Genomic DNA, 11429 nt, shown 5'->3' on the forward strand with positions numbered 1-11429 from the left:
CTAAAATCCCTCTTCCTTCAACCTGCCTAAGGTCTTGTGTAGACACACAGAGCTGTTAGTGTTGGGGACAATTTCTGCACTCAGTGAATGTTGAGAGATACAGGGACTCTCAGGTCACCCACAGGGGAGGGCAGGACACAAGCCAGCTGCCAAGCCCATCCTGCTTTCTCTACTCAGTAGACATCCTTGTTGGGCAGCTTATCTGGACACCTTAGTCATGAGATGCCACAGTGTCCTCTTACCAGGATTACCCCATCCCCCATTCTGACCACAAGAGCTCTCTCAACTTCGATAGTCAACAATACAGGCCAAAGGCAACAGGAATGAGCTCAATATATCACTATTGTGAACATTACTGACATCTTTTTGGAAGAGTGTCCAAATCAAAGGGTGGGGACAATTAATTGTAATTGTGTACAACCTGGTAGAAAGGATCTTACTTTCCTTTCAGGGTAAGGGGGAAAAATAGAAAGAAAACAAGGCCACCCACATACATTCTATTCTTCTCAAAGATCCAGCCCTGCCAGGAGTAGCTGTGAGGTTTGGTCCACTGTCATGTGACCATCGCTCTGCAGTCCCTGGTCTGTGGCCATCTCATTATTTGACTCAGTCTCGATTTAAGAAAGAGGAGCTGCCAGGATCCAACCTGTCAATTACACTGACTCCACCCTTTACCCCAAACTCCCCTGGCTTTCCCTGTGTATCTGTGACACTCCCAGGGGTCTGCAGGGAGAGTGGATAAACTCCCAGGCCTACTACCTGGTGCCCACATACTTCCTGAGTCTGAGAACCCTAAGTTCAGCCTGGGGGGCAAGCCCATCAGAACTGGTTGATGTTCAAATAGCTGCTGTCACTGGGTAGTGTGTAGAGTTCTTCTGGGTGTTGGAGGAACATTCAGCTCTCAGATGGATGTCCAGTTCACTCAAGTGCTTTTGATGTTTTTCAATCCTTCCATCTTCCTATGTTACATCCCATCTGCCCTACATCTGGATGTAGCAATGCTCAGATGTCAAAGTCTATGACCTCTAAACTGTTTGTACAAAAGGTCAGACTGAAATGGGCTTTTTCTGGCAGTTCTAAGAGTGGATTAGCAGCCTGTGTTTGCTGGTCTTATGGCTGGAATGACCTGGGTAATCTATCTTTCATCCTTCTGTCAGTGTGGATGGCTCCCAGGAAGGGAGATGATGGAGGTATTGGCCTTGGTCCCCAAATGTCTGAGAACTCTCTAGATGTCCTCCACACCGATGGTTGTCTCAGCAACCCACGCTGGAAATGTCAAAAGCAGCTCACATAATGTTTGGACCTGCCCGTATTTGCTGTGGACGCCATAGCACCCAAGTTCATTGGAATCTATTGCCAGGGACTTTTTCTTCCCAAGTTGTCTCAATAGACAGGGCTGGGGGGGGGGGCACAGAGAAGCAAGCAGGAATGCATGTGTCAAAGATGTCGAGGGAGTTTCCTGGCTGTCACCACACACTGACTCCTTATTTCTTTAACAGCTTGGTCTAGTTGGCATTCAGAATCCCATCCTGGAAATCCTAAAATTCTGAGTAATTTCATAAAAAGTTCAAATGTGCTGACTACATGAATCTTACAGAGCCAGGAAGATATACTCTTCCTGAATAAAGAGTAGCAGTCATGGTCCAGTGGATCAAACAGTGGATCTGACCACAGCTGAGGTCTCATCTGTGGAAGAGGCTGGCTGGCGAGACAGAGGGGTCAGGGGCTCATCGGGGCAGGTGTTTACTCTCTTTACTTCGAAGCAGCTCCAGGCTGGCTGACCAAATGCTTCTCCCTCTGGGACTGTCGACAGAGATTATCTTAGTTACTTCTCTGTCGTGGTGAAAAACCACCACACCCAAGGAAACTTATAAATGAATGCATTTTGACTGAACTTACGGTTTCAGGGGGCTGGAGTTTATGGTGGCTGAGCAAGGTGCTCGCAACACCTGTAAACTCACATCTGGATCTGGGTTGGGAACTAAAAGGGGAGCCCAGGGGAAACGGGGGAGACCCACACCCTGCCAGAGTTTACCTATTCTCTGGTCAGTCAGGTGCGGGAGGGCTGCTAACTACCTTCCACTCAGCCCTGGGTGGGCATGCCTCTATCCCACTCTTCAGGGGCAGCCCTACCTGGGGACCCCAGAGCTACTTTGCTAAAGCCACCAGGGTTATAGGAGAGAGGAATGAGGGAAGAGAGGTTCCCAACACTTTCGAGAGTGCGTGCAGCGGATCTTGACTGGAGCACAGGAAGGCCTTCTAATGGGAGATTAGAAACGGCTCATTAGGAGAAAGCTTGTCCCATCCTCCAAGCACAATGGGCCTTGATGAGCAGAGACATTCTATGGTTTTAGAGCTTTATTATAGAAAGGCAGGGGGAACGAGTGAAGGGAGAGAGAGAGAGAGAGAGAGAGGGAGGAAGGCTAGAGAGAAAGAGTAAGAGGGAGAGAAAAGAGGAGAGAAGAGAGGAGAGGAGAAGACAAAGAGAAAGGAAAGAGGAGAGAGGAGTGAGAGGTAAGAGAGAGACAAGTAGGAGAGCAAGCAGGGGCTGAACAACCCCTTTTATGGTCTTCACTGTTGCTAGGTAACTGGAGAGGAGTTTAGCCTGAAGGTCAGAAGCTTGGGCCATTGCCTATGTGACTTCTAGCCATGCTTCTCTTGTGGGGGTTCTGGGGGGCAGTAACTTAGGCAGGGGCCAGAGTTCCAGGAGCATAAGGGAACACCTATCATGTCATGTAGGTTAATTATCATCATTCCAGGGGGTTCAGACCTCAGTTCAGCTGGAGACCAGCCTGCAATTCCCCACAGAGCTGAAAGCAGGAGGCAGAATAAACACATTGGCAATAATGTGGTTTGCCATCTCAAAGACACCCTGTGACACAACCCTTTCAACAAGGCCACGCCTCCTAATCCTTCACAAACAGTACTGCTAATTGGGAACCAAATACCCAAACATATGAGCCTATGGGGGCCATTCTCATTCAAACCACCACAGGGACACACAGAATAGAAAACAGAGGAGGTGGGGGTGTAGATGGAGAGATGAGAGAGATGCAGATGTACCAGGAAGTTGTGTCCCATGGGTGGCAAATCTGTCAAGACTTAAGTCATAGATTCCAGCCTAGGGGAACAATGAGATTAGGCATTACACTCCTATTGGCAGACTCCTTCCCCTGGCTTCAATAGGTTATATTCCAGAGCGGAACACATTCCCAGTGAGACTTGGAGGAACTCACAAAGCTCTCCGAGTCTCCACAGGTTTCCAACATGGTTGATGGCTGTGGCTTGTCTCCTCAGCTGTAAGACTGTGAAAGACGATGCCCATAGTCTCTGGTGTCTTGTTGGAAACCCAGACAGAGCAAGGGCTTGACAAGCAAAAGCTATCATCATTGTGAACCTGGCCTTAAGATCAACCTCCAGCCCCTAAGTCCTTGCTATAGGCACTGCTGATGTTCTGTCGTCAATGGATCCATTTGTCCAGCTACCCATCCATCTGTCTATCCACCCTTCCTTCTTTTCAAATAAACAGCTTTGATGTGAAGTAACTTGTATGTCTGTGTTTCTTGCATCTTGGAGGAAGCTGTTCAGAGTGGAAATAAAAAGAACCTTCTAGGTGCATTGAACCCAGGTTACCACACCACTTAATCCATGTAGCCCTCAGAGGACCTGGGCTTCAAAATGTCTTCAGTATAAACAGGCAAGACTATAAATAATTTTGAGAGTGATGCCCTGGTGGTTAGGGTAGGAGACATTTGAAAACAAACTTTGGCAGGATGCATCTAGGGTCTTGGGACTTTCTGAAGGAATTCTTGAAGCACACACAGTGACTTAGTGTCAGTTCAGAGGCCATCTATCTGTTGTGTGTGTGAGTTTGTGTGTGTGTGTGTGTGTGTGTGTGTGTGTGAGTGTGTGTGTGTGTGTGTGTGTGTGTGTGTGTGTGTGTGTGTGTATGCAATCTCTGTGAGTGGCTGGTGAGGGGACAGCTCTGCTTTACCTTCAGGAGCTCAGCTGCCACCATGCAGAATGGTGCCAGCCAGGCCACTTGGTCACTGGCTACAGAGTGACATTGACAGACTTTACAAGGGCCTATTGCACGCAGGAGCCAAACTCATTCAAGAACCTGTTCCAAAGTCCAAAAAGGGGGGAGTTCTCATGACTTTCCTGGGATTTCATCTCAAGGGGCACAAAGTGACCTTTGACTCTTACACCTGGCCAAGTTCCTGGTCCCTTCCCTCAGTGAGGGAAGAGAGCCCAGGTTCCTGGTTCCGCCCCCACAGCCAGGGAGGGAGGAGAAGTTTCACTTTTCCTTTTGTCATTTTTGCTTTCAGACTCCCTTGCTGAAACGCTGAGGAAGAGAAGCCCAGGGCCACCGTGAGCAACGCTGGGTGGAGATGTCCCTGCCTCAGGAACTGGCCTGGTGATCAGCCTGATCCAGCTGACCTGGTAAGACAGGCTATGACTTCACTGAGCACACCACAGTAGCTCTCTGTGCACTTAAGAAAGCAGTTTCCAAGAAGAGGCGTCCTCCCAGGTGTAACACGGTATGGACATTGTGGCCCAGGCCAGGCAGCTGTCAGACCTAGCACTGAGAAGGGACATTAGCTGCTGGTTGGCCAACCTCAGGTAAAGGAAGATACTAGAGTCCAACCTCACATGTTAACATGTGGTGTCAGGGACTGCAGCCCCCAAGGACACCTGGCTCTCAGAGATCCCCATGCTGGCCTTCAGCAGTCTTGTCATAATGCCTGTGACTGTGTTCACATGCCTGGCCAGGTGCTAGGAAGTTCCTGGCCAGTCTCAGAGCATCTTATCAGACAGGTCACATCTACTCTCTGGTAAATCTACCTTGTGGCATAGGCTATGAAAAACAGAACCAGCCTCTCCAGCTGCCCACAGCTAGCCTCAGTGGAGTCTGAGCCTGGTCCTGTCTTTCCAGGGTCTGTATCAGATCACATCAGCACACACAGACATAGACACAGACACACAGATGCACAGAGGCACAGACACAGGCACAGACACAAACACACACACCCAGGCACAGGCACACAGACACATGTAGACACACACACACACACACACACACACACACATTCATACATACATACACATGCATGCACATACACATGCATATACTGTAGGTATTTCTTACACACAGCACACACACACACACATTCACATACATGTACATGCACCATAGGTATTTTGTACACACACACACACACACACACACACACACACACATGTACATGCACAGGCACAGGCACACAGACACACACACACATATACCATAGGCATTTCATACACACACACACACACACACACACACACACACACACACACACACCATAGGTATTTCATATCCTAAGATGTCTAGTTTACTCCCAAGCTGCCACCCAGCTCTCACGGTCCACCCAAACCGCTCTTCTCTATACCCTCTGCCTATTCTCCTACCCCCAACCCTCCTTTAAAGACACCCTTTATTGACAGGCTGTGCCAACAAAACATGTCCTGGTGGACTCTTGCCATCCCTCCAGCTGTATCTCAGAGAAAATAAGAGTGGGTTTAACTTAAGAGAAATGAAGTTCCTGTAAGACCCGCATCTCCTCCCATCAGGCACTTGGCAGTGCAACCTCAAAGGCAGAAATCATCACAAAGTTTATGTATAGCATCTAGACACAGTTCACCAACTTCAACCTTCAATCTGTCCATTCAAATTGCCATTAATCTTTCTGCAGAAATACTCCGTATGCCTGAGACAAAATATCAGAACGATGACATCTTCCCCCGGAATGAATTAAATTAAACTGAGGCTCCCTTAGAGGTCACTTGAGACTAGCTTTCCTGTCTCCTGATTATCAAAGAAGCTTGGCCGGAGTAGATGTTTATCACTAACATCTTGGAGGTGGCTCAAACAGCCTTTAGTCACTTAGTAAAGGGTTCTCAGGTTTAGTATTTATTGTCAGGACATTTTGAACTTTAGACCAGCCTTTACTATAAGCATGACCCCAGAATGGAACAACTTTAATGGTCTGCTATACACAACACCGAACATATGGTTTGTCTGAAATTCAAATTGACCTGGAATCCAGTGTCTTATTCAGTGACCTTAAGACATCCAATGTCTGTGCTATCAGGCATCAGGGGCTCAGCAAGGGGATCTGTTGCCATAGCAACCACTAAGCTCCTCAATGAGTTTCACTGAGGACAGAGCCAGGTTCTTCCTAGCAGTCACACCCTCTCCAGGGTTCTAGAAAGTAAGCCTACCCTGGATGCCTGGTCCCGAGGTCACTCTGGTGTCTTCATGTAGCAACTGCAAGCCTGGTAATGCCATAAGCCCATACTTCCATGCTTCCTTCTGTTTTCCTCTCTCTTCTTCCTGTGAACATGTTTTCCAGAAGCAAGGCAAGCTCCATCAAGAGAGTGATGAAATCAACCACCCAATGACATTGTGTCTGAGCAAGGGTGACCCCTGTGAACACAGCGGGTACAGCTTCCACTCGAGGCCAGAGGTGGGCTTTGGCTCAGCACCATTCATGATAATGCTCATCTGTGGGTTAAATTACAATGATTAATCCCTACATCGACTTCAGTAATGCTTCCAGTCTTACTAATGACATCAATGAGGATAGGCAGCCAGATCAGTACTCACTGAAAGTGGGGTATTTGAGAGTTTAGATTGATGTTGCTCATCCATCCTGTAAAACATGACATTTTGGGTTGATTTGTTTACTCTGTGTAATTGTGAAAGGTTTTGGCACGTATGCAGCTTCCGATTCCACAGCTGTGGCAGGCTCTGCTTTGTTTCCCTACACACACACAGGATTTTGGAGACATGCTGACAGCCGGGGTGGACCTGTCAGGGACTCAGGGGCTGGCTGGCGCTGAGTATTGCTGAGAGCTGTCCTTTGCACAGCCTTGAGAACCTCGCCAGTCAGATGTCCTTCAACATCAGGCTTCGTTGAAACCACAGGCGGGTTAATGCAGAAACCCGCTGGGAGCTCTCTATTCCTTCTTGTGGAGGTTTTCCTTGAACCAGGTCCACTGTTGAGAGATCTTGCGTTTTTAACTTGGGTTAGCAAAGGGTCCGGATGGGAAGGCAGTGAACAGACCCTACCTTGGGAGATTTGGAGGATGCACACCATGTTCACTGTCCTCAGTGTCTCTGAGGCACTTGGGAATCTTATCATAGATAGGCAAATTGGGCTGCAACTTTGGATCACACAGTCCAACTCCCGTCCCTGCTAGCGGGACTTGAGCAATAGTAGATGTTAGCCACAGCTATATTTGGGAAATCTTCCATGCCCAGAGGCTGTGGAAGTAATATCTCTCAAAGAAAGCCACTTGTTCCATTGTACCACTGGATGTGGGTTTAGGTCTATAGAGGCTGGTGTTTCTGTAGAGGATGATGAGTTAAAGCAACCTAAAAAGGTTTGGTTCCCACTCCCGCATACCCATGCCTTACATCATGACACACCGCAGAGTGAACTGCAGACCACGCTGCTCTGCCATATCTCTTAGCTGTTTTAAGAAACTTGGCTGCATCTCCTAGTCTATGGGATGTGGGGGCAATCTGGCTGCCATATCTGTCACCCCATTGATTGACAGGGTGGGTTTGACTGACCTGAGCAGCAAGGAGGGTGTTGCTTTCTTCTCTCACTGTTCCCCGTGTGTCTAGCCTGAAGTTATGTGCTTGGTTGAAGAAGATGACCTTTTCTGAAGAAAGGAAGATTGGTCTCTGGTCAAGGGTACCAGTTATGGGTGTACAAGTAGCTGCACTCCCCTGCTAGAACTTCCAAACACCAAGGTCAACCAAGCATGAAAAGAGACATAGCTCTGAGTGGCTCTTCTTCATCATGGCCGCTAGGCCGGGAGCTTGATTAGTATGCATGGATGGCCAAATTGACCCTTGAAAAACAAATGCATTTTTATCGACTCCTTCAGTCATTCATATCTCTGAAGCCTGGGGAATAAGGAGTACCACTTTTTGACTGAGGAATTCACAATGACAGGCGGAGATGCTCACAAGCATCCTCTTGCAGCTTCCTGAGCCCAAGTGTAAAGAGAAGCATCTCACTGGGGGCTCATCAGAGACAGCAGTGGGAAAGCTCGGTCCCATTCCAGATTGTCCCGAGGCCCACAGTGAAGGAATTTTAATTTATGTATTGCTGAGTGACACTGTCTACTGACTCCAAGTGACCCATCCTTTGTTCCCTGGCAAGCCAGGCTGCAGGATAAAAGAGAATCTGTTTTATGTCCATTTTGGTCCCTTATGAAAGGGAAGGGTGAAAAGAAGCAGAAAAAAAATTCCCACTGAAATGAGAGCGACTATGAAAGGGAAGGGTGAAAAGAAGCAGAAAAAAATTCCCACTGAAATGAGAGCGACCAGGATCACCTTGGATCTGCTCAAGTGGACAGACTGTCCAGGAATGAGCACGTTCATTAATTTTCCCTGAAATTATTTATTGACCACCTTCAGCCAGCCAGGTGATGATGACCCAGGCCCTGCTGCCTAGGCATTAAAGTATGGGCTGCTTTGAATAATTAAATCTGGATCTTTGGAAGAAAGCAAAGGCCATTGTATTATAGCACTCACCAAAGAAAATAGCAAATACTTCAGGCTTCCTCCAGGGGAACTAACCCCTGCCCCTGCACTTTATAACATGTGAGTCCCTGCGCCTTCCTTCAGCCCTCTAGGGATCAGCCGCCTTCTTCCTGTGCAGATAGGATCAGCCCTGGGCTGTGGAAAACAGGGCAGGCATTTGGCACAGCTCTGGAGGTAAAGCCATGTGCAGACAAAGGCAGAGAAAGGAGCCGGTGGCTCTGAGCCTGTGTCCCTGGGGAGCTTTGCTGACCTCTTTGCTGAGGCTGGGCATGGGTTACCACATCAGCAAATGCCTTTACCCATTTCCTCTCTGGGGCTGGCGCCTTTCAGGGTGGATGAAGGTCTTTCTAGGCCTCAGCACAGTGTCTGGGGACGGGGCAGAGGGGACATAGGGGTGCTAGAGGAAAGTGAGAACCTAAGCTGGGTGCAATGTACAACACCGTGGGCCTCTGGAAGTGTGGCTTTGTGTCCTCTTAAAACACACAAGGATGAGGCCTAGAAAAAAAATGCGACATGAGGAACCAGCAAGATGGCTCAGAGGGTAAGGGCATTGGCTGCCAACTCTGACAGCCTATGTACCATCCCTGGACCTACTTGGTAAAAAGGGAGAAGCAACAGGTTCTACACACACACACCACACACACACACACACACACACACACACACACACACTCACGGGCATACACACATACACACACTCACAGGCATACTCACATTCACAGGCATACACAGACACAGTCACACACACAAACACAGACACACACACACACTCACAGGCATACACACATACACACACTCACAGGCATACACACATTCACAGGCATACACAGACACAGTCACACACACAAACACAGACACACACACACACCACATACACACTTTCTAAAATGCAACGTGTAGACTCTAACTCTAGGGTAGGGACAGTCACCGCCACTCATGCCTTGCACATGACTCATGCCCGTTCTCTGCTCTCGAGTCACAGCAAAGGTGAGCAAGGGTCAGCTGGGAAGTGAGGCAAGGGTGAATCTAGTCACTGAAACGGGTCAGTAATGAGGGACTTGCCTTTGTCAGGTAACAGAGAAGGTGAACTGCCCCTCCCACCTAGGCAGCTCCCAGTCCTCTCGTGCAGGCCCTTGAAGTACTCATTACAGTACCCAAAACAGCACGCTTTCCTCTAAAATCAGGATGCTGCAACATGCCTGCAGCAACCACAGCAACATCTGCTAACTTATCGAAGATGCACAGACTCCGCCTCAGACCTCCCGAGTTAGAGGCTCCAGGCAGGGCCCAGAGACCTATGTTTGAATAATCTCTGGGAGCTTGTGGTACACATTCAAACATGGAAGCCACTGTTCTCCACATACCACCTCACTCTGAGGGTTTTACAGCCACCCGGGCCAGGCCACGCAAGCACTGCTGCAGAGTAGCTCTCAGGTACAGCCAGGGCTGACAGGGTGACGCTTCCGGGGCCCAGCTGCTGCTCTTTAGCCTTTCCCCTTATAATTTTCATTGCAGAGCTACGGGGTGTGGAAGGAAGTGGGGGAGAGATACCAAAGTCTGGGTGTACTAGAGATCTAAGGGGCCATCTTCTCTAGGATTCATGACTCCGCTCCTCAGGAACAGGGACGAAAGCTGTGCCAATGCCCGAGAAGGGGAAGGAACCGGGTTCTCATCATAAATCAAAGTCAGGCCTGCTGAGGGCAACAGACCTCATGTTACCTACACGGCATTGCCTTTGGAACAGGCTGCACCTAATTGATTTTAGGTCATCGGACACTTAAAAAGAGAGAAGCGCGTTTGGGCTAGGGTGGGGTGGACAGGTGTCTCCTCTCTTTCATCATCAAGAGTGTGACTCCCTGTGCCGTGTAGCGATGCTTCCTTATAAAGGAAGAAGCCCCGAGACTCACAGAGAAGCCCATGCATGTTCACATGGAGCAGCGAAGCGTGGACTTGCGGTTATCCACGGCAGGACTTCCAGTTGAAAGAAGCCAGAAAAGGAGGTGGTATTAGAGGCAGCATGGAGTCCAAAGGTGGGGGCGGGGTCAGAATGGGCCACCTTCTCTACATCTGCAATCCTCCTGAAGAATGTCACAGTCTGGGAATGTCACTTGTACACTTGCCACCTGATCAGTCCCAGCACCATCACTGGCCCAGAAGCCCCCTGATCTGCAGGGGTCACCTCCAGAACCCCTTATAAACTGATCCCTGAAATGGCAGACAGTATCCCGCTCTACGAGTCACTATACATATACTTCCAGAGCCACGATGAAGTTTAATTCCTGTGTCAGGCACAGGCAACACACTACAGTGACAGTAAAATGGAGCAGTTGTTACAACAGGTTGTAGTAAAAGTCACAGGAGTAGCCCAGGTCAAGATATCTCTGGTCAGTTCATTACTATTCCTATTTCTGTGACCAAATGCCCGACGGAAGCAGCTTAAAGTTGTGTGAGTGTTGTTTCTCCCTCCCTTCTGGTGAGGTTGTAGAACGGAATGTCTCCCTAAAGAGATGGGGTAAAGCAGGCTGTGCTAAAGTCTGAGGCGCTATCCATCTTCTGAGTGCACGTCACTGAGTCAGGACGGGGCTGCTCAAAAAGGAACTTAAGGGGGAAAGGATTTGGTTGTGTTTGTTTGGTTGGTTATTTGTTTGGTTCACTCCTATTTCAGGTTTACGGTGTATGGTGATAGGGGAGCTACCATGACTGGAGCACAAGGCAGCAGACCCACTGCATCCACGGTCAGGATGCAGCAGTGAACGGTGATGCTCAGCCTGCTTTGTCTGTGTACGGCAGTCCAGGACGGCAGCCCAGAGACTGGTACCTTCCTAGG

This window comes from Mus pahari, chromosome 10 (genome assembly GCF_900095145.1).
Source record: "Mus pahari chromosome 10, PAHARI_EIJ_v1.1, whole genome shotgun sequence".
Classification (NCBI taxonomy): domain Eukaryota; kingdom Metazoa; phylum Chordata; class Mammalia; order Rodentia; family Muridae; genus Mus; species Mus pahari.